This window comes from Mauremys reevesii, linkage group 26 (genome assembly GCF_016161935.1).
Source record: "Mauremys reevesii isolate NIE-2019 linkage group 26, ASM1616193v1, whole genome shotgun sequence".
Lineage (NCBI taxonomy): Eukaryota > Metazoa > Chordata > Testudines > Geoemydidae > Mauremys > Mauremys reevesii.
In genome coordinates this window covers 4652224-4680196 of record NC_052648.1, presented here as the reverse complement: position 1 = coordinate 4680196, position 27973 = coordinate 4652224, and the positions used below count along the sequence as shown (strand labels likewise).

Here is a 27973-nt window from a genome sequence, read left to right as displayed (position 1 = left end):
ATGGTTGATTTCTCCAGTCAAAGCTGCCATCAGTCATAAAAAAAAAAAAGTAACTTTCCCTTCAGACCTTTAACTGAAAGAGCTGGCTGCCTAATAAGCAAACTGCAACAGCACTTAATCAGATGGTATTTTGGGATTCAAAATTAATTCCACACACTGAGCTATAGCAACAAGCAACTTAAAGTTGCCAAAATGCACTTTAAGTAAGTAGGAAGGAGACTTAAAATGCCAAAGGGAAAAAAGTTTGAACGTAACTATCAAAGTTGTCTGGTAGTTTAAGTGACTTGGAGACAGTTCCTAGGATTCAAAATTTAAACAGATCCTAAACAAATGATCCAGTGTAGAGGAAAGGAGGAATGCTATTCTAAGGGTTGTGGAATGCAAGCCCGTAGAGACAGGAACAAGGGGTGGGTGGGGAGAGGGCATTAGAAGGCTGTATAATGCACCTTGAACAGAGATAGGAGACCAACTGAAAATATGCAAAGTTAATACTGCTGAAGCATTTTTACATGCATCTATATTTAGAGAAATCAAACATCTAGAGAATGTAAGCAAGCAGCCCTGTCCAACTCAAGTGTTCTATGCACCACAGTTCTACAACTTAAACAGAAATAAGAGTTTGACATTTGATAGGGGGCTTTCATACCAGATATACTTTAAATTTGTCCTAGTAATATAGGACAAATATAAACACTGTGCCATGGCTAGATTATTCAGTTAAATTCTCCAGCAAAACCTCACTGAAGATTTGCATTTAAAAACAGACCAAAAGTTTACAACCGGACAGTTTTCTTGTCTTCTATACAAGTTCAGACGGGACTGTAAACTAGGTGGAAGAGGGCAACTCAGCCATGTTTTCTTAACCCTCTTTACAACGATGGGCTTTGTTTAATCCTGAAGTCCGCACTTTGCACAATAAAAACGTGGACCAGGCTTTAGAGAACTCCTGTGCCACAAGAATTAAGGAATTTATTGGCAGACAAAAAAAATAAAAATCTGTTGAGTTGGCCTATATTAAAACAGTGTACTAGCTGCATAGTGGTGTTGGAAGCAATGCCAACAGACCCATAGTTTATTTTTTGGACAATTCAGACATGTACGTCCAACATAGGTACAACACACCATTTCATGCAAGAAAGAAATGAGTTGCTATTAATGTTCCACAGGAAAAGCAGAAATCAAATTTATCCCAACAGAGTGATCTAGGACTCTCCTACTATTACTGAGCTAAGTTATCTTGAAGTCTATTAGATGACACTGACCCAGTTCTGTAGGCTGTGCACATTATGTTGTAGGATAGTGAAGTATCAGCCTGGTAATAATTAGGCTGCCTCTAGAATATAAATGCATTCACATTTGCAAGGAGTTTAGAGGTTGCAAAGGAAAGACACGTTTGGATTATTCTGGCTGTTTGCCAACACAGAGACACCCCGGTAGGCTAAGTGCTCCCACTTTAGTAGGAACACTCTTCTCTCCATCTGCAGCAGCCCCTCCAAAAAAATTTTTTAGCCATATCTTCTCGTGAAAAACACCAAACTGTATTTGAGGGGGGAGGATGATCATTTAGGCAAAAGGAAAACAAAGATTGCTTGACTGTTACCCATTGCACAGAAAAACCACATCAAGATTTCAGCTGCTAAAGGTTAGACCAGCATGCAGGTGGAGTGTGTAGGAGGGCTGGAGGGCAAAAACAAGAGGCAGTAAAGACTGACTCAGCAGACAGCTCACCCCCTCACATTATCTCTGATCTCAAAGAGAAGACATTAAACACACTTGCAAATTAGAAGATGAGCTGGAGATGGTTTATATAACAGGTCCAGAATAGGACAAACCTTTTACTGTGTGCAGAGTTGACATCTGCATTCTCTAAGTCGTGTTAGGAAGCCAGCACCACAGAGTGATTAGAAATCGTGTTCTGAGTCATGGGGGTAACAGGGCATTTTATTTAATAAGCAGTATCACACATCATATAATTTTCAGGGTTTTAGTGCTACAGACTACTGAAAGACATCCTTCCCACAGGGTATTTTGGGAGGCTAGATAAGATAGTGGTATACCTAAGACAGGGTTGCCAAGCGTCCAGTTTTCAGCCAGAACACCCAGTTGAAAAGGGACCCTGATGGTGCTGACCAGGCTGTTAAAAGTGTGGGCGGCGGCCTAGCAGGGCTCCCTGCCTACCCTGGCTCCGTGCAGCTCCCAGGCCCATAGACAGCCAGGAAGATCCTCATGCTGCCCCCACCCTGAGCGCCAGCTCCACAGCTCCCATTCACGAGGAACCACAGCCAATGGGAGCTGAGGGGGTAGCACCTGCGGGCGCAGGCAGTGCACACCACGCAGATCCACCTGGCTGTGCCTCCGCCTAGGGGCTGGCCATGCCAGGCGCTTCTGAGAGCAGTGCAGAGCCAGCAGGGAGCCTGCCTTAGCCCAGTTGCACCACCAACCGGAAGCTGCCTGAGGTAAGCGCTGCCTGGCCAAAGCCTGTGTCCTGAAACCCCTGCCCCAGGTTGGAAGCCCCTCCCGGCACCCCAACTCCCCGTCCCAGCCCTGAGCCCTCTCCCAGAGCCTGCACCCCACACCCCAACCCTGTACCCCAGCCCTGAGCCCCCTCCTGCACCTCAAACCCCTCATTCCTAGCCCCACCCCAGAGCCCACACCCCCAGCCAGCGCCCTCACCCCAATCCCACTCCCGCACTCCAAACCCCTCACCTCCAGCCCCACCCCGGAGCCCCCTCCCACACCATGAACTCCTCATTTCTGGCCCCACCACAGAGCCCGCACACCCAGATGGAGCCCTCACCCCCTCCCGCAGCCCAACCCCTGGCCCAGCCCAGTGAAAGTGAGTGACGATGGGGTAGAGCGAGCGACGGAGGGAAAGGGGAGGAGCCTCAGAGAAGGGGAAGGGCAGGGGGCGGGGCAAGGGTGTTTGGTTTTGTGCAATTAAAACATTGGCACCCCTACCCTCAAGCAGCAGAATGGAAGCATGTTATCCAGTGGTTAGACCAGGGGACACAGTTAGCCCTTGCTTCTAGCTCAGTGGTTCTCAGACTTTTGTACTGGTGACCCCTTTCACACAGCAAGCCTCTGAGTGCGACCCCCCTTATACCTTAAAAATACTGTTAAATCTATTTAACACCATTATAAATCCTGGAAGCAAAGTGGGGTTTGGGGTGGAGGCTGACAGCTCATGACCCCCACTGTAATAACCTCGCGACCCCCTGAGGGGTCCCGACCCCCAGTTTGAGAACCCCTGTTCTAGTTTCTATTGATCTTGAGTCACAAATTCTGTGCTTTAGTTTCCCCTTTCCTATCAATAAAAGGGATTGTTGTATGGGCTGATTATCCCTACAGCTGAATAGCACTTAGTAGGACACCACCTCCAAAAGAATCTAAACTTTCACTTAAGGAAAGGTCTTTCTTTCGGGGGCAGGGTGCAAATACACACCAACATTCTGCAACTCTGCCCCACGGGAGACCTCTTGACTAGATGAAGTTAAGGAAAGTGGACACTACATTTGCTGTAGACAGATGCTTTTCTTCAGTAAAGAAAACCAGTTTGCTTCACCGTCATTCATTTGACCTACATCACATACAAATACATACGCATATTTATACACAGTTGAAGCACTCTGCATTGCATTCAACTAGTTCCCAGAAAACCACATACTTATATTTAATCTAGTACGTTTACAAGAATCTTCCCAATGTTTTCTTGGGAAGAGATCTGATCATCACATGGTAGCAACCATTTAACCTTGTTGGTGAGCTGCCAAACACTGACCAACTAAGCAACGTTTTATTAAATCTGCACTTATCTTTCATTCCAGCTCCTTGTGTCAAGTTAATGCTGTAAGGTCTTCAGCAAGATCTGGGAGAAACTTTATGGGAACTACCAGATTTCTATTCTAACACTTAAATGTGTTGCATCTCTATGTCACAAGTGTGGCATAAACTTTTAGATTAAAGTATGCTGACTTTTAAAAGAGTGAAATGGAGAGAGCCATCTAATAGGCTAGGTCTACACTGGGGTGGGGGAGGGGGGCGTCAACCTAAGATACGCAACTTCAGCTATGCAAATAGTGTAGCTGAAGTCGGCATATCTTAGGTCAATTTACCTGACCACGAGGACGGCGGCGAGTTGACCGTTGCTGCTCCCCCGTCGACTCCACTTCCGCCTCTCGCTGCGGTGGAGTTCCAGAGTCAACGGCAGAGCGATTGGGGATCGATTTAGATGCAATATTAAATCTAAATCGATCCCCGATAGATCGATCACTACCTGCCGATCCGGCGGGTAGTGTAGATGTACCCATAGATAACTAGATCAGTTGTTTTCAAACTGCGGGTCGTGACCCAGTACTGGGTCAAGGAATGTAAGGCACTGGGTCACGGCGGTTCTGGTCAGCACTGCTGACCAAGCTGTTAAAAGACCCGTTGGCAGTGCTGCCTGGCTAAGGCAGGCTAGTCCCTACCTGTTCTGACACCACGCTGCACCCCGGAAGCGGCAAGCAGCAGGTCCGGCTCCTAGGCAGGGGGGCCACAGTGCTCCGCGCGCTGCCTCCACCCCGAGCACTGGCTTAGCACTCCCATTGGCTGGTTCCCAACCAATGGGAGCTGGAAGGCGGGGGGGGGGGAGGGGGAGGGCGTGGTGCCTGCAGGCAAGAGCCACGCGGAGCTGTTTGCGCACCTCTGCCTAGGAGGTGGACCTGCTCCTGGCCGCTTCTGGGGCGCAGAGCGGTCCGTGGTGCCAGGACAGGCAGGAAGCCGGCATTAGCATCACCGCTGTGCCGCTGACCAGGAGCCACCCGAGATAAGCCTATGCCCCAACCCTGCACCCCAAAACCCTGCCCCAGCCCTGAGCCTCCCCAAAACCGGAGGCCCTTCCTGCACCCCAAACCCCTCATCCTCCATCCCAGATCCTGTACCCCCAGCCCAGAGCCCTGACCCCCTCCCACATCCCAAGCCCCTGCCCCAGCCCAGAGCCCCCTCCCACATCCTGAACCCCTCATTCCTGGCCCCACCCCACAGCCCTCACCCCAATCCTGAACCCCTCCCACACCCCAAACCCCTCATCCACAGCTCCGTTGGGTCGCAGGCATAAGAACATAAGAATGGCCCTACTGGGTCAGACCAGAGGTCCATCTAGCCCAGTCTCCTGTCTTCCGACAGTGGCCAGTGCCAGGTGCCCCAGAGGGAATGAACAGAACAGGGAATCATCAAGTGATCCACCCCCAGTCGCCCATTCCCAGCTTCTGGCAAACAGAGGCTAGGGACACCATCAACAAGTTTCTTCAACTGGGTCGCCAGAAAAAAAAGTTTGAAAATCACTGAACTAGATAATGCACATAACAGTCCTTGTACTGCAAGAAAAACTTCCTTAGATAAAAGGCAAAAATCTGAAAGATTCAATTTATGAGGCAATATTAAGATTTATTCAAAGAGCAGTAGACATAGGAAATGTGCTACAGGGGACAAGTGATGGCAGGGAGTTTAAAATGAGTGCTGGAGAAGTGTGTTGAACAAACAAACAAAGTGGCACAATAGATTTCCACGTACAAGGACAGAAATACCCAATGCAGCTCAGCGCTAGGGGGCCAGTTTTATTCCTCTAGAGCAAATAAGGGAATTGAGTGTTCATGGTTACTCTAGACTATTAACTGTGATAGGTTGCCCTCATCCTCCTCCCCCACATACACAGGAAGAAATTCATTTAACAGAGGCCACAGAATAGTCCAATACTAACTGAAGATTATTTTCAACTCAGTCCAGATTCAGTAGCCTAGATGTAAAAAGCTCTGCATACTGTACCTGAGTCACTCCCAGTATTAGTATACAAGAGCACAAACAATACTATGCTTATTCATTATCAAGTATGTGAATAACACTTTAGTATTTAATAGCATCCCTATGGATACTTCAGCATCACTGCACAGCTCATCAGCATTAGATAAAATCCATTAGCTATAAGGGTTTTCTTAAACTAAACTAATTGCCATATGAGATTGCTACCCATTTTTCAGTCCCACCTCCTTCTCAGCAGACATTCAACACCAAGAGCAAAAATGCTCAGCATGAAGTGACTAAGCCACCTTTAAAACATAACCGATCCACAAAGGTAGTGCAGCCGCGAGCTACCCTAGTTCCTGGCTCTGAATTTCACTGTATGAGATGGCAACTTCCTTATTTAGAGAGTTTGAAAAATGTAAAATTAAAAAGGAAGACTATGGCTGAGAATTTGCATAATTGGTGTCTACTCCTTGCTTACCTAACAGGAGAAGAATTCTGTCTGTCAGTTAGTCTAGACTGTGGTGTTCAGTCCATGGGATTCTGGAATCTGTGGGCCAGAAAAAAAAACACACCAGCTGAGATGCACCAGAACAAAGAGAGCTGCCACCTGGTGGCTTCCTCATTTCACTGAAAATTTAAGTCTAATTATATTGCTTTCTGAAAAGTCGCCTAATAAAGGCTTCGCTAGAGAGTGTTCTGAGCATTCCTTCTGGCACCCAAACAGTTACAAAGCAGCTGCCAAACATGCCAACTAGATTCAGTGCACAGTGGCAACATCTGATGCAATTTGCACCTCAAGTCAAAAGCAAGTTAGGTTTATATTCTCAGTAAGGCTTTTTTAAAAGCTTCCATACTTTACTTAAGGTTAGATAAAATGCCAGTATCAATAGTTTTGGAATTCAAAAGAGCAGCTTTTCTACCCCTGAAACCAGTTAAGTGGTTTAACAGCGACATCTGCTGATCAAATGTGTACACTGCATGCAGCTGCCTTTCCCTTCTTTCCCACCTAAATGAGTTGTGTGTAAAGACAGGACATTTTCAAAGGCACATGAGAAACCTGGGTGCCTGGCTACCATGTGTGTCTTTGAAAATCTCCCCCATGGTACATCTCGTGCAACTCTATGAACCTTTAGCATCTTAAAGATTTTATGGTGCTCTGTACGTTTCACACATGAATTTCCCAAATGCTTCAGATTCATCGGACATACTTACAAGAAAAGTGGACTGGTGCTCAGATGACTACCAGTGGGTTACCCCAATTCTACATTGCTGATGAAAAGCAAGCCAGTCTGGTTAAGGGACAGGACTGGAGAAAGCTAGTCTCTATTCCCAGCTGTGCCATAGGTTCCCTGTCTAAGCTTACGTAAGTCCCTTCACTTGTGCCTCAGTAAAAAGGGGGAGCACTTCCCTATTTCAGAGGTGATGCAAGGCTTAACCAATATCAGAAGAGTCCTTTCAGACCCCTATATAGAAGGTGCTATCTAGTTATTTGCAAAGTATTAAAACATTGAGCCAAACAAGAAAGCACACCTTAGCCCATGATGAAAGGAACAGGACACTACTGGAGTTCCACTTGCAAATTGCAGTCAGTTACCCTGCTGTAGAACTCTTAATAGCCATAAATTCCATAGGAGGCGGTCCCCAGAGTAGCAGTATTTGACATTTATATAGAACCTTTCATCCCCAAAGGGATCTCAGCGCTTTATCTGTACAGGCAAACACCAATGAAAGGTCATGACATCTAGATGCACAGCACTGCAGTGGTGTGTATGTGGGCGGGAGGGGGAGGGAATGGATTTTGGCCTGGATATCTGACATTCTGAGTCCAAGGGAATCTTCAGCACCCACACAAAACAGACAGAGCCTCTTGGGTCTGTGGAGAGATCCACATAGGACAGAATTGCATGAAAAACTCAGCTTATCTACTTCAGGGGGATAGATAGCCTGGGTCTATCCATTTGGGATTCAACTCTGACTCCAGGGAGTCTATATCCTGTGAGCCCAATGCTTAATCTCTGTTATCTCCTTCAAAGTGGCTGCAAATTCACTCACCTAGTTCTGCCAATCTTTCAACGTAATGAATTCTCACTGGTAGTTTAGCACCAGGAATAAATTGCAGCTGTGGACACAGTTCCAGTTGAAGAGTTAACAAAACAAGAAAGATTTTATTTTGAAGAGGGAAAACTCTCACCAAGAAAAGCCATGTTAGAGTCTGAAGAGTTTGGAGTGAGACAGCAGAGGCTGTAAAATTGAGTAGAGCGATCCCAGAACACCCCCATCGTACCAAATTACAGGTGGATTCAACAATGTTACTGATACGTAACTTGTTATTCCACCTTATATAAAAGTCATGGGATTTTCATTACAACAGTGCTTCATTATATTAATTGGAGTTTGCTTATTGCAGGATTAGTCAGCCCTACAAGACAATACTTTAATGCTGAATGTGTACACAGAAGATTCATAGAATATCAGGGTTGAAAGGGACCTCAGGAGGTATCTAGTCCAACCCCCTGCTCAAAGCAGGATCAATCCCCATATAGATTTTTGCCCCAGATCCCTAAATGGCCCCCTCAAGAATTGAACTCACAACCCTGGGTTTAGCAGGCCAATGCTCAAACCACCGAGCTATCCCTCCCCCCGTGGAATGGGTAGTTAAATAATTTTGACAGAATATAAGGTGCTAACATCATGCTCAGCAGGAAGAGAACAATGGAACAAATTGAAGTTTTGCTTTGCTAGACGCTTCCCAGAAAGAGAGACTTCAGTGTGATACCATCAGTGTTCAGAGAAGCTCAGCACTTAAACCATTTATTGAGATGCTGCCTCTGCCATAGCCATTCTGCTTAATTAAAAATGATGGGGAAGGTATGACATTTCCAGTACATCTCATGTATTCCAGTGCACAGTAATGAATCTTGCAACACCAAAGCTGAAAGTCACTGTGCTCAACAGCTGCTGTTCCCGTACTACTGGTTAATCAAAGACCAGGTTCCAAAGAGGACTAGATTTAAAAAAAAACCTGGCATCCCTGCCACCCAATTAAAGTAATTCCCCAAAAGCACGGGAGATGACTGAACTCAGTAAAAAAAAGGTTCAATATGCAGGGCACATTTTGAGAGCTACAGCTGGCAATGCATATTTGCGGGCACTGGGAGGGAACAAAAGGCAGAAAGCGATCTTGGATGGATGCTGTGGTATCCTGGATGGATCAAAATGATTATACTCATCCACAAAGAGATTAGCAAAAGGACCATACCAAAAGAGCTACCATGGCTGCAAACCTCCAGTACTGAAGATGCCACATCAGAAGAATTCCCTATCTCCCTTTGCTCCTGCATGGAAGTGTAGAGCTCTTTTGCACCCCCTGAAGTAGGACTTCCGGCTAAGAGGGATGAACATCCTTTGGAGCCTACCCAGCTTGATCCCTAATTAACCAGAGCCATCACTGTTCCACAATTCCACATGAGCCAACAGCGCTATCTCAAATCAGCAGCAATCCCAGCTTGAAGGAAGCAAGAGAAGTCAAGCAGTCAGACACCAGAAGAGTCGAGAACTGCTCAGAACATGACCAAAAGGCTGGCAATGCTAGCGCTGACAGCACACTTGCATGCTGAAGCACCTTCAGCTGCAAGCAGACAAAACCAATGCAAACTAGAATACAGCTGAATAGCCACTCAGAGGTTTAAAAGATTAGAGAGTCCCCCTATTTGTCATCCAGGCAACAATAAACCTCTTCCAGCTTTCCTTGTGCATAGCAGATGTCAATGTTTGTGAGCTCAACGTTATGATTCACTTTGTAAAATGAACTGGAATTCACAGGCTTAACAGTCACTTAATGCATCATCCGTTTAATGCATTATTACTGATGTCACAAACTGGGGCAATATATTTTGCCTTATTTACACAGTTATTTTATTGTAGTAATACTTTAAAGTGAATGTGGGGCCTTGTTTATTACAACAATGAAAACAGTTTATACACAACGAATATGAATTTTGTATACCTAGGTACATGTTGATTCATTTGAATTTTGAAGTGTTTCTGATCAGGCCTCCTGTTGAATATGCCAGAAAAACATTGGGGATTTTTTTTAATACATAATGTACGTGCATGCCCTAGAGGTCAAGCTGTGTTCTTGTGATGCTCAGTCTGACTTGGCAGCATCTGAAACATCAGATCAGTCATCTCCAATTTCAACTCCTGGATGAGTGTGCTCAGTTAGGAATAGCAATCTGCTCTCAAATTCTCTGCACTCTGCTTAGTTGATCACATTCAATGGCTGACTAAATTACTGGTGCAGCAACACGAGGCTTGGTCCTTTAAAAGCTCCAAGACTGTCCCTCCCCCGTTACAAGGGGATCCAAACAAAGAAGAATTTGCACCCACGTAATGCTGAGGGGGGGATTCTACACGATAGCGCTTTTACATTGAAGCCCCTTAGTATCCTAGGTCTCGATGGCTAAAAACGGCTCTGGTGACAATCCTAACTTCCTCAAGCAACAAGGACAAAAGATGTTCTAGGCCTGGAAGCAAGTTGTATTTTAACAGAACATTAAAAGTCAGAGAGGAAACATTAAAGGCACAATTAGTTTGTATATGTACTGAAAAGCTCTCCTCCTGCATCACCTTCCGACTCTCCTTCGGAAGAGCCTTCCTGCTTACCAGTAAGACATTGCTCAACCTTTTTCCGGTCAGCCCTGCTTACTGCACTAAAGACAAAGGTGATGTGTGTGTGTTCTGGATCCATTCCAAGAATCCAGCTAAGCTGAAATCTAAGTCAGCTTGTTTTCCCCACTTACTGTCTGAACACAAACAAAAATGTTCTGTGGAGCGAAAACATGTCACTTACGCTTATATCTCTACTGGGATCTGGGCCCACAAGTGCTTGGCTCCTTTCACCATTATTTTCCTCTGATTTATTTAAACCCCAGTCAATGGGATGGACATACGTTCTGTATTCTGGCTGGACAGAAGTGTTTTAAGCAAATGTCATGTTATTGAGATGAGATAGTGATTGCTGCAAATTCTTTATCATAGGCAAAACTGCCAGCTATCACTACAAATGCTTAGGAACTGCAAAGAATTTTGCATGTGCCTAAATAATATGTATTAGCTCCCCTTTTGTTTGCTTGAATACAAAGTTAAATGAAAAGAAAAACTTGAGACTTTGATAATCATACTGAGATCTACTGTAACAGTTTAGTACTGTTTTGTGAACTTGTAGAAAAGCTCCTTTAGAATTAAATGCAGTCTCCTTTTTGCTATTAATAGGCATAATTGCATGTATGTCAACAACCAATAGGTGCCCTCTCCTGTTCCCTGGACACTTAAGTTAATTATTCATTGCAGGAAAATCTGTTTATGTGCAAAGTAAATGTTAAATCCTTAAGCCCCAGAAAGAACTCCAGTCTTCAGACCATGCCTTCCTCAAAAAGGACCTTGCATTAGATCCGAAAGATTAACAAAACCAGGCTCTGGATGAATCAGGGGTCAGGAGAGCAAGTTTAGAACAGAGGGTTCTCATAATTACCGACAGCTCCTCTGCCCTTTTAGAGAGGGAATTCCAGCTCAGCACCTCCACTGATAACAGTGTAACCTATGGCAGGAGAAGAGGCAGACTCCAGAAATCAGGCCTCAAACCACTAAGCAAGGCAATTAGGCTTTAGACAAAGGAGAAGAGACAGAATGGAAGAGGCTGAGACAAAGGTCATGTCACAACACGAAAAGCTTGCTTGTAGAGATCAGTGTCAGGACCAACAGCACAGAGACCGGGAGATCCAGCAGAGAGATGGGATATACCTGAGTGCTACCATCTGGACAGCTACTGTAGGTAAAGGACAAACAGCCGTAATAAGATCTCAAACTGGCTCCTCTCAAAAGCATTGTTTTTGGACCACCACTGGGGACCCAGACATTCTTCAGAGTACAAGGTCAAGACAACATCTTGTCACTTTCACGTGCTCCACTTATACTTACACTTCTTGCTCAGTTAAATTTTCCGTAACATTGGCCATGTGTTCCTTTCTGAGGCAACCTTGGACTCAGTGACCCTCTGAAGAATTAACCAGAGTAATGCTAGCAGGGGAAGAACAGGTGGTTAGAATTCCCCTCGTTCTTCCCTCTTTGGAACAGATGTCAACGTTTGAGCCGGCTGGTGCATCAGATTCTCACTGAAGCAGCAAGGACTTGCTTGATGAATATGCACCAATGATTGAGAAGGAAGCTTATGGAAACTCAGTGTCAGGTGAGCACTTAAGTCAAAGCCAAGGAGAGAAGGTGACAGAGGCAGTGGGCTGTGTAACACACCACACTAACTCAACTATGCAGGAGCTGCCTGCTACCTCTGCACTGCCTCTACTTCAAGGAAGGGTCAAGTGAAAGATTAGAGAATCAAGAAGTGTCTTCACCCATTTAGGATATGGAGAAACAAGTTCTTGAAGACAGTGCTATCCACTAATCATTTTCCATTGCCACTAGAGGCATTTTCAACATCCAGTACCGAAGGCTGCAGGCCTACAGACACCTTTACTACTCACTATAAAGGAAGAGAGGGTGTTACACCAGTCTACTGTAATTTAAACCATCGATAAGCAACTATGTACTTAGGCTATTCCTATGCAATAACAAGTGTTTTTTTAATAAGGGAATGGAATGAACTGCTTTCCCAGATGCCCTGCCATCTCTTACTAGTTAGAGTCTCTGTACAACAAAGTCAAAGAACTTACCCTCTTAACTCTCAGGTGCACTCCCATCCATGACCCCACAAAGCCACAGGACCTCCTGGTCAACTTCCTCCTGGCCCTGGCTAAAACGGCCATCTATAAAACCAGGGAGAGGAGGTTGACCGATGGGGTCTCCTGTGACTGTGGGGCCTATTTCCGATCCTCCATCTGCTCACGCATCTGGGCAGAGTTCCTCTGGCTCCCCTGACGCCTTCGAGGAGCAGTGGGCGCTGTCCGGGGTTCTCTGCTCGGTGTCCCTGTCAGGTTCCCTTTGTTTGACCCTTTGACCTCACTCCTGTTCCTGTTATCTCATTAGCTGTCCCCCAGAATTATTTGGTTTCCAGGCCCTGTGGATCCTCCCCTTAGGCTGGGGGAAGATCCTTTAGCACTTCCTGGTTCCCAATAGGAACTCTCAGGTTACATTAGAGACAGAGCTCACTTATATTGCCCACCCCAAGCTGCAAAGCTTTTAACCAGTCCAGTACTATGAACTGCCCCTTCCCTAAGCAAAAACTAAACTATCATCTCGAAGGCCCATTCCAACAGCACAATACATTTTAAGTAATAACGGTGAAAGCAGCTCACAGAGATACAGACTTCAGCCATCCCTCCAAGAACAAACCATCAGAGGAACAATAAAATAATTCAATAACTGGATTCCTAGAAAAGCCTCACTAGGCTCCCAACCTACCCAATATTTTATAACGGTACCACAGAGTTTGGTTCACAGCAAGCAATGCACTACTTTTCTGCTTTTCCTGATGAGATTTAAACGAAAAGATTAGCACCCATTCCAAAGCTGGCTCAGAACTACTGCATGCAGTTTTACACCATGGAATAGCAGAGAACATTAGGGGCTTCTAATCTGCAAACAGATTTAAATAGTCAGTTACTCGGACCCTGCAAATTATGCACAGCTGTTTAAATGCTTCTGGTGTTCAGTAAGAGGTGATAAATAGTGAAGTGATAAATAGCAAGCTGCTAAAGGAGTCAACCACAATTTTCAGACTGCAGAAGGAAGTTCAAGGGTTGCTTTATTTGAAGACTTAACTCTCTCACCAGAACCCATCTACCTTTTGGCTAGAGATGAAGCTGTGCTGAGTAGAACCAACTGGTCCCCGCATGGGATATGACCATAAGAAGGGACATGAGGCTCCCTGTGCACTGACATTTTTGAAAGTTCAACAAGTGACTGAACAAGCACTGTACCCCCCTTCTGCAGGTATGTTAAAGCACGTAGAAGAGCATATGTTTGCACTCAAGTTTAAGAACACCAAACACGAACTTCCTAAAATGTTTACACCTAATTAATGGAAAAACTGAAGTGATACAAACAAGTGCTCATCTAAGGTTTACTCTTCTATCAGTGATTATCAGAGCTTCCTTAACATGCCATTTTGAAAAGAAACATATATTACCCCCCGGCTGATGAACAGTTCAGGCATAAGGAGCACACATCAGAATGAATAGCGTTATCCAGCTCACAAAACTCTTAGGATTCCAACAGGCACCCGTAATCTTGTAAAAGTTATAAAGCTCATTTCTTTTACAATCACCAGGTCCATGTTCTCCACCATAATGGAGTACCAGGCCAGCTTGTTACAAAAGCCCTAGAGCAATTTCAGAGGCTGTTCCCTTCTGCAATCCATCTTTTGGATAAGTATAATTGTTACTTTCCACTAATCTAGTCAGCAGCAGCTGCATAAGCCATTCAGAAATCTTTGGCTGACAGAAAGAAGGTGACCCCAAAGTTTACACAGGAAGGGCAAAGCAGGCAAATGCAATTGTGTTATGGATTCACTTATTGGACCAGCTGGCTGAATGTAGGGAATAGTTCAACTGTAACAACCTCCTCCACACTCCAAGTGGCATGTTAAGGGTTTTAAATCAGCTGCTCTAGCTCCAGTTTCCAATCCCAGAAAATACACGTCCAAAATCCAAAGCCTTCCAAAAAAATGTTAAACTTTTTATTACGTATCAATTGCAGCAAGCCATATTGAGAAAAGAGGGGCAGTGGAAACATTTGATTAATATTTCCCTATGGTAGTTTAAAAAGGAACAGGCTCAGATTCCTGGCAATATTTTCAAATGCTTTTGTAAGAGTTTTAAATTACTCCCTTAGATTATGAGCTCTTCAGGGCTGGTACCATTTATGCAGTGCCACTATGGGGTCCCAAACCTGACTGAAGCAACTGGGCACCTCAATACAGAGGTTATATTCATTATTCATGAGGAAGAGGGAGGCAGCACATGCCTACAATCACCTGGCAAATCATATGTTTGGACTACTAGCTTCATGTGTCCTTTCGAGATACTTCAACCAGGTAACACATCTAGCAAGGCCCACTTACAAGAATTTTACTTTAAGAGTCACAAATTGCTGTTTTGTTTACTCTAAATAAAAGCTTGCTGCTGCAGTTTGTTTTTCCCCTCACTGGCTTGTAAACAGTGCAAGCACTGTCAGATACTAAACACAGCGCTGATTAATAACATGTGTGGCTGCTGTAATGTTCATGCAGATTCAGTCCAAAAGTCTACACAAAAATCTAGGGGTGAGAGTTAGCATAATTCGGAACAATTCTCAGAAATACTACCCCCTCTTCAAAATCTTCCTGATAAACAGGGCACCTCCTTTGGTGTTTTCCACAGAAATCAGCCTTTTGTTTACAGGGCTTGCAGAATTCCACTCCAGGGGCTAGCCTGTTTCTGCTCAGAAAGAGGGAAAACAAGCCTGACCTCAGATTGCAGAAACAAACACTGCTCCCTCCCTCCCTCCCCACACCACCACTCCCAGTGCAAAGGTAAAAGCACAAGACATCATGCGGTGTGACCAAGCTGATTGAGAACAGAAAGAATGACAGCAAGAAATCCTGTTTATTGCCAATAGCCTTGCAGGGAAAAACAAAAATTCCAGAGCCAAGAGGATGAACTGCACTGGATGCACTCCTGATTTAATTCATCAGGCTATGTTGATTGTTCTCATCATTTCTTAGCCGGTGAAAGGTATGCAGGAGGGCAAATGACCCACCAGTATATTAACTGCAGTACTCACTGTTTATCCCAGCCCTCACATTGAATGCATGGGACAGACATTCCATCTTTCACTCATTACCAATAGGCTCTGAAAGACCTCTAATGCCACATTAGCGCAGCTCTTGGGAGGGAGATTAGCAGGAGATCCCTGTAGCAAAGTCTTGTGATTTTATCGATTTTTATCTTGGGATTTTGTTAAACCTCAACATTTGCCTTTTATTTATTTTTAAAGTGTCGGCCTTCTGGGATATTGTGATGAAGGCATCTCGGGGGTTTGGTTTTTAAGTTTCTAGCCCTTGTGGATTCAGAAAAAAGCTTGAAAATGGGCCTGAGTGTAACCTAAAAGGTCAACAGAAAAGAACCTCCCACCATCACCTTTTATTTTTACATCTCACAATTGGGCGGGGGGGAGGAGAGGGAAAAGAGGGCTGACATGATTTTTGAACATGTGAAGTCAGCAATATATCCTTTGCACTGATTTCAGCTACAGGCACTCCACCCAGCCCTGTGGCAAGATAGCTTGTTTCACAGCAGCAAAACAGCTTGACAGCAGTTTTATTAATTGAAGTTTTAGTGCTTATGGTTTTGTGTAAATTCAAATTGTATACAACGGCCATTTGCACAGATGGTGCATCAGTTTATTATTTGTACCACAATAGCACCAACAAGTCCCAATCCAAATCAAAGCCCCATTGTGCGGGGCACAGTACATGCCCCCAAATAATTTACAATAGACAGAGTGGAGGGGAAATAGGGGTGAAGTAACTTGCCCAAGTTCACAGAAGGTCAGTGGCACAGCAGGAAATGGAACGTAGGTCTCCCAACTCCCAGGCTAATGCTCCAGCCACTGGACAATACTGCAGGCATTGAGATGTAATAGGTATCAACTCATGGAAGACGAAGATGTCAGAAGGCAAGAGGTTTACTTGTTAGTTGCAAATAGGATTTCACTTGCTACATCACTAATCAAATAACTTAGGGATATGTAACACAGTGTGCCAATAGGCTAATTAAAGCACCACTAATATTAATTAATTGACTCAGACACCAAGACATTCTCACATGATTTTGATTCACGGTAGTACTGCAGTTTTGTATGTGAGGTAACGAGCTAGGATGTCAGTATGGTTCACCTTGTAATATTCACTTCTGGGCTAGAAGGTCACAAGCCCAAGGCCCATACCAGGGCTTTGTACTTCACTGTTACATCAGCATTACATAAGCATAAAGGAGGTGATGCATTACTGAAGGAACAGTTGCTCAGGAGAGATATTCCACATACAATTGTCTTAGCTGGACAATAAGAATGCTCTTTTAATTCTGGTATGTAGTGCCTGGATAGCAATCTAGTGGCAGACCAAGTTACAAATCATGTCACTTTTCTAAGAAGCTCCGCAGATTAAAAGCAGCATTGTCAGATAGTTTTAGGTGGACAGCCAACACTACATGTCTGGTATGCTTACCCCAATTATGGGGGAAGCTGAGCCTCCCACCATCAGATTCCCCAAAAGATCAGCAACTTTTGAATCTTTCCTCATCCCCAGCAGTCTTCACGTTTTCCAAAGCCAAGAGTATGACCCAGAATTCTCAGTAAGAAGCAGCTGCCACAGCCATTCTGCATGTTTCAGATTCTAGAGCAAGTTGCCATTTGTGAAGTTGTTAGGAAGCTTGTTCTGGCACCTGGCTCTGAAGATAATGGATTCCTGAAAATGGAAGACTTGGGGATTGAGGAAAACAAGAAGGCGGCCTTCTCTCTCCTACTGCTCTGCAGTAATCCATACATCAAGGGATCAATATTTAGAGATGGAAATCCACAGGAACCATTCAAACAACCAGGAAATATGCTACTAATCTCCAGTCACACCTGCTTTTGTAGACTCACTCAGCTGCTTGTCAGCTTCTCAGCAAGCCAGTAGGAAACATTTTAAATAGGGCAGCTGCTGGAAGACAGGGAGAGCAGCCTGATGAGCCTGTGTGCCCTGCGTCTAGGAAAAAGAGATTCCTGCACACACAGTGGTTCCAAAGGGGGTCCTAGTGGGAAGGTGCACAGAGTAACAGGCAACAGAAGCTATAAAGAAGTGGTCCGGAGACTGAGAAGCTATGGGGAAAGAGGGATTTAAGTAGCCAGGAGCTCCTGCAGAAAGGAGAAGATAGCCAGCACACCCTCTCAGAAAGACACCCTCTTTGATGTTCAAGGCAAGCACATGATGGCAAGCACATTTGCCTACTCAATCATTTCACTGCCAGTATCTTAGTAGTTTCTTTGTAAAGCATTCTGGGACACCAAGAATGAGAGCCATCATACGACCATGCAACCATGGTCTTAGGCTTTGTCTTTCTATAATGAGCAATAGAGGAAAGTTTATACACAATAAACCCTGCAGATAGCCACATTCTATCTGCAAGAGTTCATTTGTTAAAGAAACAGGACAAGCTAATTCCATGGCAAATACTTGGGGTTATATACCCTGCTTAATAGTATCTTGTTCCGCTCTTCCCCAAGGCTTTAAATAGCTAACACTGCAGATCACTCAGGAGAGCACAGCATACATGGAAAGAACAGAACTTATGTTTCACTGGTAACACTGAAAACTATTTTCATAAACATTAACAGGGATGCCAGTTTCCTCAAACTGGTTGGAAAAGTAACTAGGGGAATAAGTGTGTTACAGGAATAGTCCTTGCCTTGGCTAGATTTCCAGATCTTTTCAGTCTCTATCATCATCATCAAAAGCAACCTTTTTCTTTCCCCTTTTAAGGGAAAAGTGGGTTGGGGGGAGCAGAGAAGATAAAGAGAAACACACACCCAGGATATAAAATGGTAAAAGACAGTCCACTATTTGGCAAAATAAGTTCAGTCTAAGGTCATCTGCAATTTCCGTCATTAAAAAAAGTGTTTAACTCACCACTGTATTTGGCACATGTTCAAGCTGGGAGTTTGTTTTCAACTAGTTAAATTTAAGTTTATTTAGCTTTTGATTAACAGAGTGAAAAAATGTCTGCTGTGTAACAGATGAGATTTAAATTAAAATTTTATTCATAATAAATACTTCCGAGAATTTTTAGTTTGGACAAATGCCTTTGGGTGTTAAAGTCAGCCCAGTAACTGTTTAAAACATCTTGCATTTGCAGACTCTCATTAGAGGAGCTCTTAGCAGTTTAAAAATACTAACTTAACACCTATCTCAGGTAAGTACACTGCATTCAAAGGTTTTTTCACATGCCACTGAGACTCCTCAGAGTTGGGACAATTTTAAAGTGCACATCCATCTACCACAGTTTTAAGAGAGGAACTGGAGGAGGAACAGTATCCAGCTGAAGTTGAAGAGAATTAAAAAAAGATATACTAAGTTCCAAAGCTGAAACTTAGATGGCACAATGAAGTTAACAATTCTTAAAGCACCATGTGATCTTTAATTGCACATGATCAGGTTTTATCTCCTATCTAAGGACTAGCACCTGAAGGGTATATTTTAATATAGCCATATCCATATATACATACAATGCTGCATTGTGTATTTAACATCATGTGCACTGTAACCACTCCAGACTAAGACTGGGAAATATTAGGCCAAATGTAATGGCACACAGGTTCCTGTAATGAAATTAATGAACCAGAGGTAAGTCTGATTTGCCTCCAAACCAGTGTCAAACTACACCTAAATTAAGGTGCCCCTCCCTTCCCAAGCTATACTTTCAGAATAGGCCTTAATTCATCATTAGAGAAACTACAATTTCAGTTTTTAATATAGAATTGAGGGATTACAAGAGATTGAGAAGGAAAAAAAATAAATATCTTTAGCAAATAGGGAAAGACATGGAAACAAGGTTAACTGTTGTTTTAGATTTGCACATTTCTCCCAGGACAGGTTTTCATTTCAGAAGGGCTTCTGAGGTTTCATTTCAATGTGCTTTCATATTATACAAGTGCCCTAACTTCTAGAGACTGATCTGAAGTCAATGAGCTATTTCAGAGAGTCAATTAATAAGGAAAGTAGATAAATGCCTTAATGAATCTTGGGAAAACACAATACTCTGGATACAACAGTGATAACTGGAACAGGGCAACATAATTTCTGCTGGATCTAGGTCAGCAACAGAGCAATCTTCATTTAACTCCAGGAAGAGGACAAGAATCACCAGAATTTAAAAAAAAAAATTAAATAAGTGAGCCTGCTGGATAAAGATTACTGTATTTTAAAGACATACTCGTAGCACAGAGCACTCTGAATGAGTCCATTGATGAAGCACTGGTTATTCATCTAGAAGAGCTGAATGGAACAAAAGCGTTCTCTTAAATGCATCCTGAAAATAGAAGCCAAATCTAGCAGTGACATTTCAAACATGTGCCCTACTTCAGGAATAAATTCAAGAGGGGGAAAAATGCCACACAGCAGAGATATGAAGCTAAACTAAAGAGAAAGTATGAACCCCCCCCCCCAAATTCACCACTCTATTGAATATGTAATTTTTATTTCACTGTGCAGGGGTTTACATAGACAGTGTCTAAACATTGAAATATACTTCCTGTTTGGAATTATACAATTGGCACCTAGTAGAAAGATTACCAGTTGGCAATATGTTAACCTCTGGGTCAGATAAGCTGATACTAATGCAACATGCAATGATCAACAGAAAGTTAATCCATGAATGTTTTCATTACATTTTTTCAGTTTCATTATGCTTTGACTCAATCCAGCCCACAGGAGGGCACTCTCCTCCAGTTCTGTGAATGCTGCATGGGATACATTTCCTGCACAGCAAATTCAGTTCTAGCACACTAGGTGGCCAATAGAGAAATGGAGGAGGAAAACAAAACAAAAAAAAAGAAGGGTTGATTTACATTCTGCCCTTGAAGTGAAGCAGGTTAGGGGGACATTTTGGTTGTTAACACACAGCAACAGTAAGTTACTCCATTTCTGTTACCCTTTGGAGAAGGCAGGGGGAATTGCCAGTCAAACAAAAACGGACAGCTCTAACCACATTTAGTTGGTACAACCATCACTTGGGCCTCATTTTAGCTAGTGAATGCCTGCTAACATATCCAGGGACCAAAGATCTTTTTTAGATAACTGGCAAATTGTCTCGTTAGACTGACCTCACACTTGGTAAGGCAACTCCCATCCTTTCTTGTACACCTCTACCCCGATATAACGCGGTCCTTGGGAGCCAAAAAAAAAATCTCATCGCCTTGTAGGTGAGATCGCGTTATATCGGGTTTGGTCCAGTACAGTGTACCAGCAAGAGCTGGTACGCTGTGCCAGACTGGACCAGCTTCCCCGGCGGTGATTTAAAGGGCCTGGTGCTGCAGCTGCTGCGAGGAGCCCTGGTCCCTTTAAATCACCACTAGAGCTCTGGCAGTGGGGCTCAGGTGGGGATTTAAAGGGCCCGGGGCTCCCCGCAGCAGCTGCAGCCTCTGGCCCTTTAAATCACCGCTCAAGCCTGGCTGCCAGAGCCCTGGCAGGGATTTAAAGGGCCCGGGGTTCCAGCCGCTGCAGGGAGCCCCGGTCCGTTTAAATCACCGCTGGAGCTCTGGCAATGGGGCTCGGGCAGTGATTTAAAGGGCCCAGGGCTCCACACGAATTCGGATAGAACGCAGTAAAGCAGCAGGGCTCGGGTGGCGCTTTAACGGGCCAGGGGCTCCCCGCTGCTTTACTGCGTTATATCTCAATTTGTGTTATATTGGGTTGCGTCTATCGGGGTAGAGGTGTATTTATACCTGCTCCTGTATTTTCCACTCCATGCATCTGATGAAGTGGGTTCTAGCCCACAGAAGCTGATGCCCAAATAAATTTGTTAGTTTCTCAAGTGCCACAAGGACTCCTCGTTGTTTTTGCTGATACAGACTAACACGGCTACCGCTCTGAAACCTGGCAAATGACTGATTCCGCTAGTTTAAAAGCACTAGAAGCTTTCCCACAACTCTCATGGACACACTGCCCTCTTGTGGCAATTCAAAAGTTTTTAGCCAGAATGTATTACCAGTGACAGGAAAAGACAGTGGGGACAAGCACACCAGTGGCATTGTTCTCTTAAAAATATTGGAATGTGCAAGTCAGAACCAGCAAACTGTTTCGTGAAAGTGCCTCTCCTCCAACTTCCTTGCTGACAATCTATTTGATTTCTAGTTTACGTTTGGCTTTCAGTTCCATGAGGACTTCATTCGGGTGACCTATCCTCATTCTGTCTTAAGGGGACAGGTTTAAAGAGGAATCACCTGCAAGGCAGGTCAGTTTTACTTAATAACGTTAATAGTATTTTAAGTTATCATATCACTGCTTTAGGATCCGAGGGAGAAAAAAATTAATTGCTTGACAAAGCAGTGACGACGAAGGAGTAATCTATATAGAAATATTTGAAGAGTGTACATATCAAGGAAGGCAAATCAAATATTTAGTATTTGAAAACAGTCTTCCCGGTATTTCCCAACAGAAACCTACCAGAGAACGGATAGATTTGGTGTGCTCCCTCAGAAGCCAACTATCCAAAACTTGGCTAAGCAATGAAAAAATCGCAGAAGGCAAAGGGGACAAGTGAACATCAAGGAGGAAGAGGAACTTAGGAGGATACAACCCCCAGGAGGTCTTAACCAAGCATAATGGGATAAAATACAGTGGAAAAACTTCGGCTGACCAGGAAAGTAATCTGAACAGCACAATCCAGTAGCCTGATGAACACTCTGCCAAAGAAATCACCCCATAAACAAAGATTTAACACTAGACTGTACAAAGCATGAGAAAGGGTTCAACAATCCTGCATTGTCTCTTGGGGATGAACTAGATGACTTAACAAGCAAGCAGTCAGGTATGGGAAAGCATTACAGTTTTATGAACCATCATTTTTCATTTTCTATGGAACAATAAGGGGAAGGATGGTGCAGGGGTTAGGGCACTAGCGTGGGATTTGGGAAACCTTGTTTTGACTTCCTGCTCTACCATAGACTCCTTTGTGTGATCTTGGGAAAGTTACTGAGTCTTTTTATGCCTCAGTTCCTTGTCTGTAAAACCCAGGTAGCAATGTTTCCCTGCTCTACAACAGTGTGGTGAGGCATTCAGATATAATGGCCAAGGGGGCCATGTAGACACCTTGTAAAGACAGAAGTTGGCCTTTTTGTAACGTTTCACATTAAGGGGCTGTTTGTGCACTGTGCCCTTCAATAAGTCTCTACACCCTATTCTTATAGGTTTCACAGACAACAAATTCTAAACGTGTAGATGTGACCTAAATATTTACACTGTTCAATCGATTATCCTTATGACGCTAAATTCAGGCTGCTGCTTGGGGTTCTCTAGAAGACCCAAGATCTATCATATTCATACTATTATCCAAAAGTTAGAGAATCGTAACAACTCTTTCTTACTAAAAAGATGCCTGAAGTGTCTTTTATATGTCCTACAAAATGCATCATTCAAAGACAGCAAATTGCTGCTCCAGCATTTCAGGATGCAGCCTGAGCACAATGCATGAAGATTTAGCGTTTAACTGCTATTAGCACAAAAGGTAGTTGTTCAAATAAATCGCTGTACAGTGTTGAAATTTTACTTTTAGGGACAGAAACAGCTTTCTGCAACAAAGATGCTGCAACAATCAGCTGGATACACAACTATTTAAAGTTCACAGCAAAAAAAGTGTCGCACAGAGCATCTGGATTAGGGCAGCAGGCAGATAACCCTTTAAGGGAACTGGCACTATCCAATCTCACACATACATTCCTCCACCGCTCCTCCCTGCCCGATATCCCCTAGTATCTTTCCATCTAAACCCATATCCTTTATAGGGAAAAGAACAAAATACAGAACAGAACATACAATCACTGTTTGACAAACCTGCGGCAAGTCTTATCTGCCCTGGCAGTCTCTCTGATCGGATTCTAAGCTATTGGTATCACCCTCCTCAAGCCACTGGCAAGTCATTAAGAGGCATGGCATAGTTATTTTAGGTGCATGTTGTGGTGCACTGTAACACAAAATGTACCTGTTTAGAGGATGTCAAAACTACTGTTTTCAGCACCAAGATAGCTGATTTCTCTGGCTTGACTGAAGACACTTTTCCTTTAAAAAAAACAAAAAACAGAAGAGAAGAGCATTTACAATGATCAAGACTTGGTTACTGTGTTTGACAAGAATCATCATTTGCACTGAATATACTTTGTAGCTGTCATTGCTCCCAGAACAATGGATGTCCTGTGCAATACTAAACCATAAACACACTGAGCCCAACTAGATACTGTATTTCCTACTTGGCAAAGGTCATTGAGTCCAACCCGCTGCCTTCACTAGCATGACCAAGTACTGATTTTGCCCCAGTTCCCTAAGTGGCCCCCCTCAAGGACTGAACTCAAAACCCTGGGTTTAGCAGGCCAATGCTCAAACTATTGAGCTGAGCTATCTGGTAGAGAAAGTTACTGAGATACATGTCTCACTTGTTGCTCTCTTGCCACCAGGACAAGAAGCAATGGGGTCAAACTACAGCATAGCAGATTTAGATTAAATCTCAGGAAAAACTTTCTAATTGTAAAATCAGTAGGACAATGGAACAAATTTCCTAAGGAAGTTGTGGAAGCTCCTTCATGGGAGGTTTTCAAAAAGAGGCTAGATAGCCATTTGTCTTGGATGGGTTAGACAACAAATCTTGCATCTTGGCAGGGGGTTAGGCTAGGTGACCCCTGCAATCCCTTCTAACCCTATGGTTCTTTGATTCAGTATGACAAAGAAATCAAGCATACCCTATGAAGTGAGCTGTCTAGATACTTCTCAAACGCAAGTCAGACTGGTTGAGGCAATACAGCCAGCCAAGCTGAGACCCCAGAATTATTAGCTACATAAATCACGGATATGTTTAATATTTTACAAACATTTAGCTCCGTATCTGCTTTTGCAAGAGAAAAAAAACTCACTTCTTGCATAAAAAAACTTAAGTGTTTAATTTATTATCTACTACAATGAAAAACCTTTGGCAAAATCTTGGCTCTTTTGTAGTCAATAGGAGTTGTGTCATTGCCTTCAATGGGGCCAGAATTTCATTCCTTGCATTTACAGTCCACAGCTTCAAGTGTTACTGAAGTAGTTTAATACATGATGACAGGAAGTTGCCTCAACATTTCCATGACAGCCCTGTGTTCCCAGGGAATGGTTAGCCAACAAGATTCCTCCTGGGCTGGAACCCTCCAGAGAGGTTACATTTTTTGAGATACTGAGGGGGCAAGGGAGGGCAAAACACCAAAACTGGATTCCTGAATGAAGAAAAGATGCTATTTTTAGCCTTACCACTCTGGGCAGTGTGGCTTTAAACCATCCACCGTCTTCAATGAAATCTCTAAAACAGAGAAGTCAGGGAGAGCAAAGTACTGTCAACTCAGTCCTCCTCACCCATGTCTCAGTATTGCAGCACGACTGGCAAGGTCTCATGGCTGACACATCTAAGCACAACAGGCCTGAGTCAAGAACTAAAGTACTACTGCAGTAAGATGGAAAAAAAGCCAGGAAGCTGTGTGTGATCGCTTAAAGGGAGGGAGAGGAATCTGTAATAAAACAGAGTCAGCAATTCTGACTCTCAGGCTCTGTTCCCAGTTGTGCTGCTGACTTGTGTGACCTTGGACCTCAATTTATCCCCTCTGTAAAATAGGTGCTAAAATGCCCTGCTCCCTGGGGTAATGCAGTTCAATGTGTGTCAACCAAACTGACACCCTCTGCTGAAGAGGGGCACCCTATCAGTGTTTTTTATATTACATGTGTGAACAAGTGAATTAAAATGTAGTTGTCTGCTACACCAAGGCTGTGTCAGCAAGTCTCCTTTTACACTGCTATTGATGCTGCTCCACCAGAGGTGACATAGGTAGGAATGCTCATGTTAACAGGGCAATTGCATTTTTACCACTTTAGTCATCTAGACCAGAGGTGGACAAACAACGACCCGCGGGACCCTCCTACCCGGGCGGCTAGCTCCTGCCCCCTCCCCTGCTGTTCCCCCTCCCCCACAGCCTCAGCGCAATGCTCTGGGCAGCGGGGCTGCAAGCTCTTGCCGGGCTGCACAGCTGTGGCCTGACCCCGTGTTCTGTGCTGCACGGAGGCATGGCTGGCTCCAGCTGGGCAGTGCGGCTGCCTGTCCTGGTGCTCCAGCAGGCATGACTGTAGCGCCACCAGCCGCCGGTGCTCCAGGCACTGGGGTAAGGGGGCAGGGAGAGGGGGAGGGAGAGGTTGGATAGAGGGCAGGGGAGTTTGGGGGGTGGTCAGGGGTGGATAGGGGTCGGGGCAGTCAATGGGCAGGGATTGGGGGGGGGTTGAATGGGAGAAGGGGTCCCGGGGGCAGTCAGGAAGGAGGGGGGCATGTATGGGGCAGCAGGGGTTCTGGGGGTGGTCAGGGAGAAGGGGTGTTTGGATGGGGCAGGGGTCCCGGGGGGGCAGTCAGGGGGCAAGAAGTGTCGGGGGGTGGGTAGAGGGCTGGGGCCAGGCCATGTCTGCCCTAACCAGCCCTCCCTACAATTTCAGACACCTGATGTGGCCCTCAGGCCAAAAAGTTTGCCCACCCCTGCTCTAGACTATGCCTACTCTGAGCAGGTCTAGAGAACATGGTGACAAATAATGCTGGCAACTTTAAGCCCCCCTCTACAACTACTAGAGATGTGGAGAGGATTGGGGGGGGAGGGACAGAAGAGGAGGAAAATCAAACAGACAAAGGTGAGAGATCTATTAGTTAAAACACATGTTAACTGTAGCCAAAGTATAATAGAGTGCCAAGGCCCCATTTTATTTTGGGGGGTGGGAGGGGGAAACACAAAACTCAGAGTCTCTCAAGTCTCTAAGTTTTGCTTTCTGTTGTCCGGACTCAAAAAAACAACCCACATTATTAATGGCCTGCTAGGCCACAGCGTAACAATACCATTCTTTATGGTCTATGCTCAGTCTTCATGGCAACAGTTCAGAAAATACAGATGCTGTGAGCTCATGTGATAGTAAGTACTATATAGCTCCTGCCTCCTAGACAGACTCCTTGTTTACGACTTTAATCATTAACATTTTAAAAAAAACACACACCTCTTAATGTGCAGCCAGTGAGGTGGCTGGACATAGTAAAACAGTGATGCATTTCAAGTTTTAGAAAGTCAGAGAAGTCATTAGTGATAATCACCAGGAAGCTAGGGAAGTTTACTTATTCCTGTTATGAATCTTTCATGTTTCTACTGCAGGGGAGGAAGGTTCTCTGGAAACAATATAAAGAGTTGGAAACAGTCATAGGTCTGGACAGAGATCACTGCCATGGTTTACAACGGAAAGAGGACATTACAAGAATACTGCTACCCTTGGGGTGCTAAGGCAGACATGGTCACGTGTCATTAACAGCTATCTGAGGTCTAAGAGAAAGTAATTCCGGAGAATCTTTGGAGGAAAAAGGAGTCTACAAACCACTCGACTAAAACCTAAAAATTGGGTTTTTATATCTTTTCCTCCGTACCCTAATCTCTCAAAATTATGGTCTAGAGATAAATCAAAAGTAAAATCTACCGAAGAAACACATGGAATCCTGAGGTAAGCAGCAGCTTCAAGTTTCTGACTCCCAAATATCTGGGGAAAAAATGGGGCACCTATGTTGAACCCTCTACTGTGAGATCTTCAAAAGGATACTGCTGCAGGTAATCAGAGGGGAGGCAAATTGCTGTTGGAGATTGCAAAAACAACAAAGCATGAATTGGAACAGAGCTAACCAATGTAATTTTGCTCACAGTAAACTGCAGCTCAGTGCCTCCAAAAATATATGGAAAACCCATCAAGTTTCATGTAATAGGCAGAGGAGCGGAAGTTGCATCAGGAGCACAACATGCATCATCCTCCTTTGGCTTTTGCCCTTGAGTCCTTTTATGACTTTACCTCCAAACAGGAGCAAAAACAGACTTAATGGTCACTAAAAGCAGACACTACATGAATTAAAGGAGCATTAACCCAACAGAAGTGTAAAATCTCTTTAATCAAACACAAAAAAGTAACAGCATGAGAATAACCCAACTCAGGTTCACTTCCAGATAATGAAACTGTATAACTAGCCTCCTTCTGGCCATTAAACAATACACTGCCCAAGGGTCTGCATTCATCTGTAAAGATATTATTTGCCAGGAGATGCCTCTAGAGTACTGAGCATCTTCCCTTGGCCATAAAGAACTTGGTTTTTTTTCTTTAATGCAACGACAAAAGCCTATACAATGCAGTAAGGCATATCGCAGCACTATCCACTTCCATCGGATTTACAACCCTGTGCAATGAAATTGCAATGACGACTACAGAGCACTCACTTAGGCATCCCAGGTTATTCCAGTATTTCACTCCTTGTAATATTAAAGGATAAATCATATAATTAAATGCACTTCACATATATCTGCTTTAGCAATGCAAGCGATCACAATCTCTAAGACTTGTATATGTAGTGAAAATACTTCGATAAAA

General features: G+C 44.1%; 1 protein-coding gene across 8 annotated transcripts in view; it reads right to left on the bottom strand.

Moving 5' to 3' along the window:
- Nucleotides 1–27973, bottom strand: part of GNG7 (G protein subunit gamma 7) — a 127918-nt gene that overhangs the window by 83230 nt on the left and 16715 nt on the right. For 4 of the 8 annotated variants that reach the window (XM_039515575.1, XM_039515580.1, XM_039515573.1 and 1 more), the window contains exon 2: nucleotides 23514–23590. The exons of 2 other annotated variants lie outside the window; for them this stretch is intronic. The gene's annotated coding sequence lies outside the window, so the exon portion shown is untranslated. Of the gene's footprint in view, nucleotides 1–6259; nucleotides 6329–23513; nucleotides 23591–27973 lie in introns of all 8 variants that reach the window. 2 more of the 8 variants (XM_039515574.1, XM_039515572.1) reach the window with 1 other exon arrangement.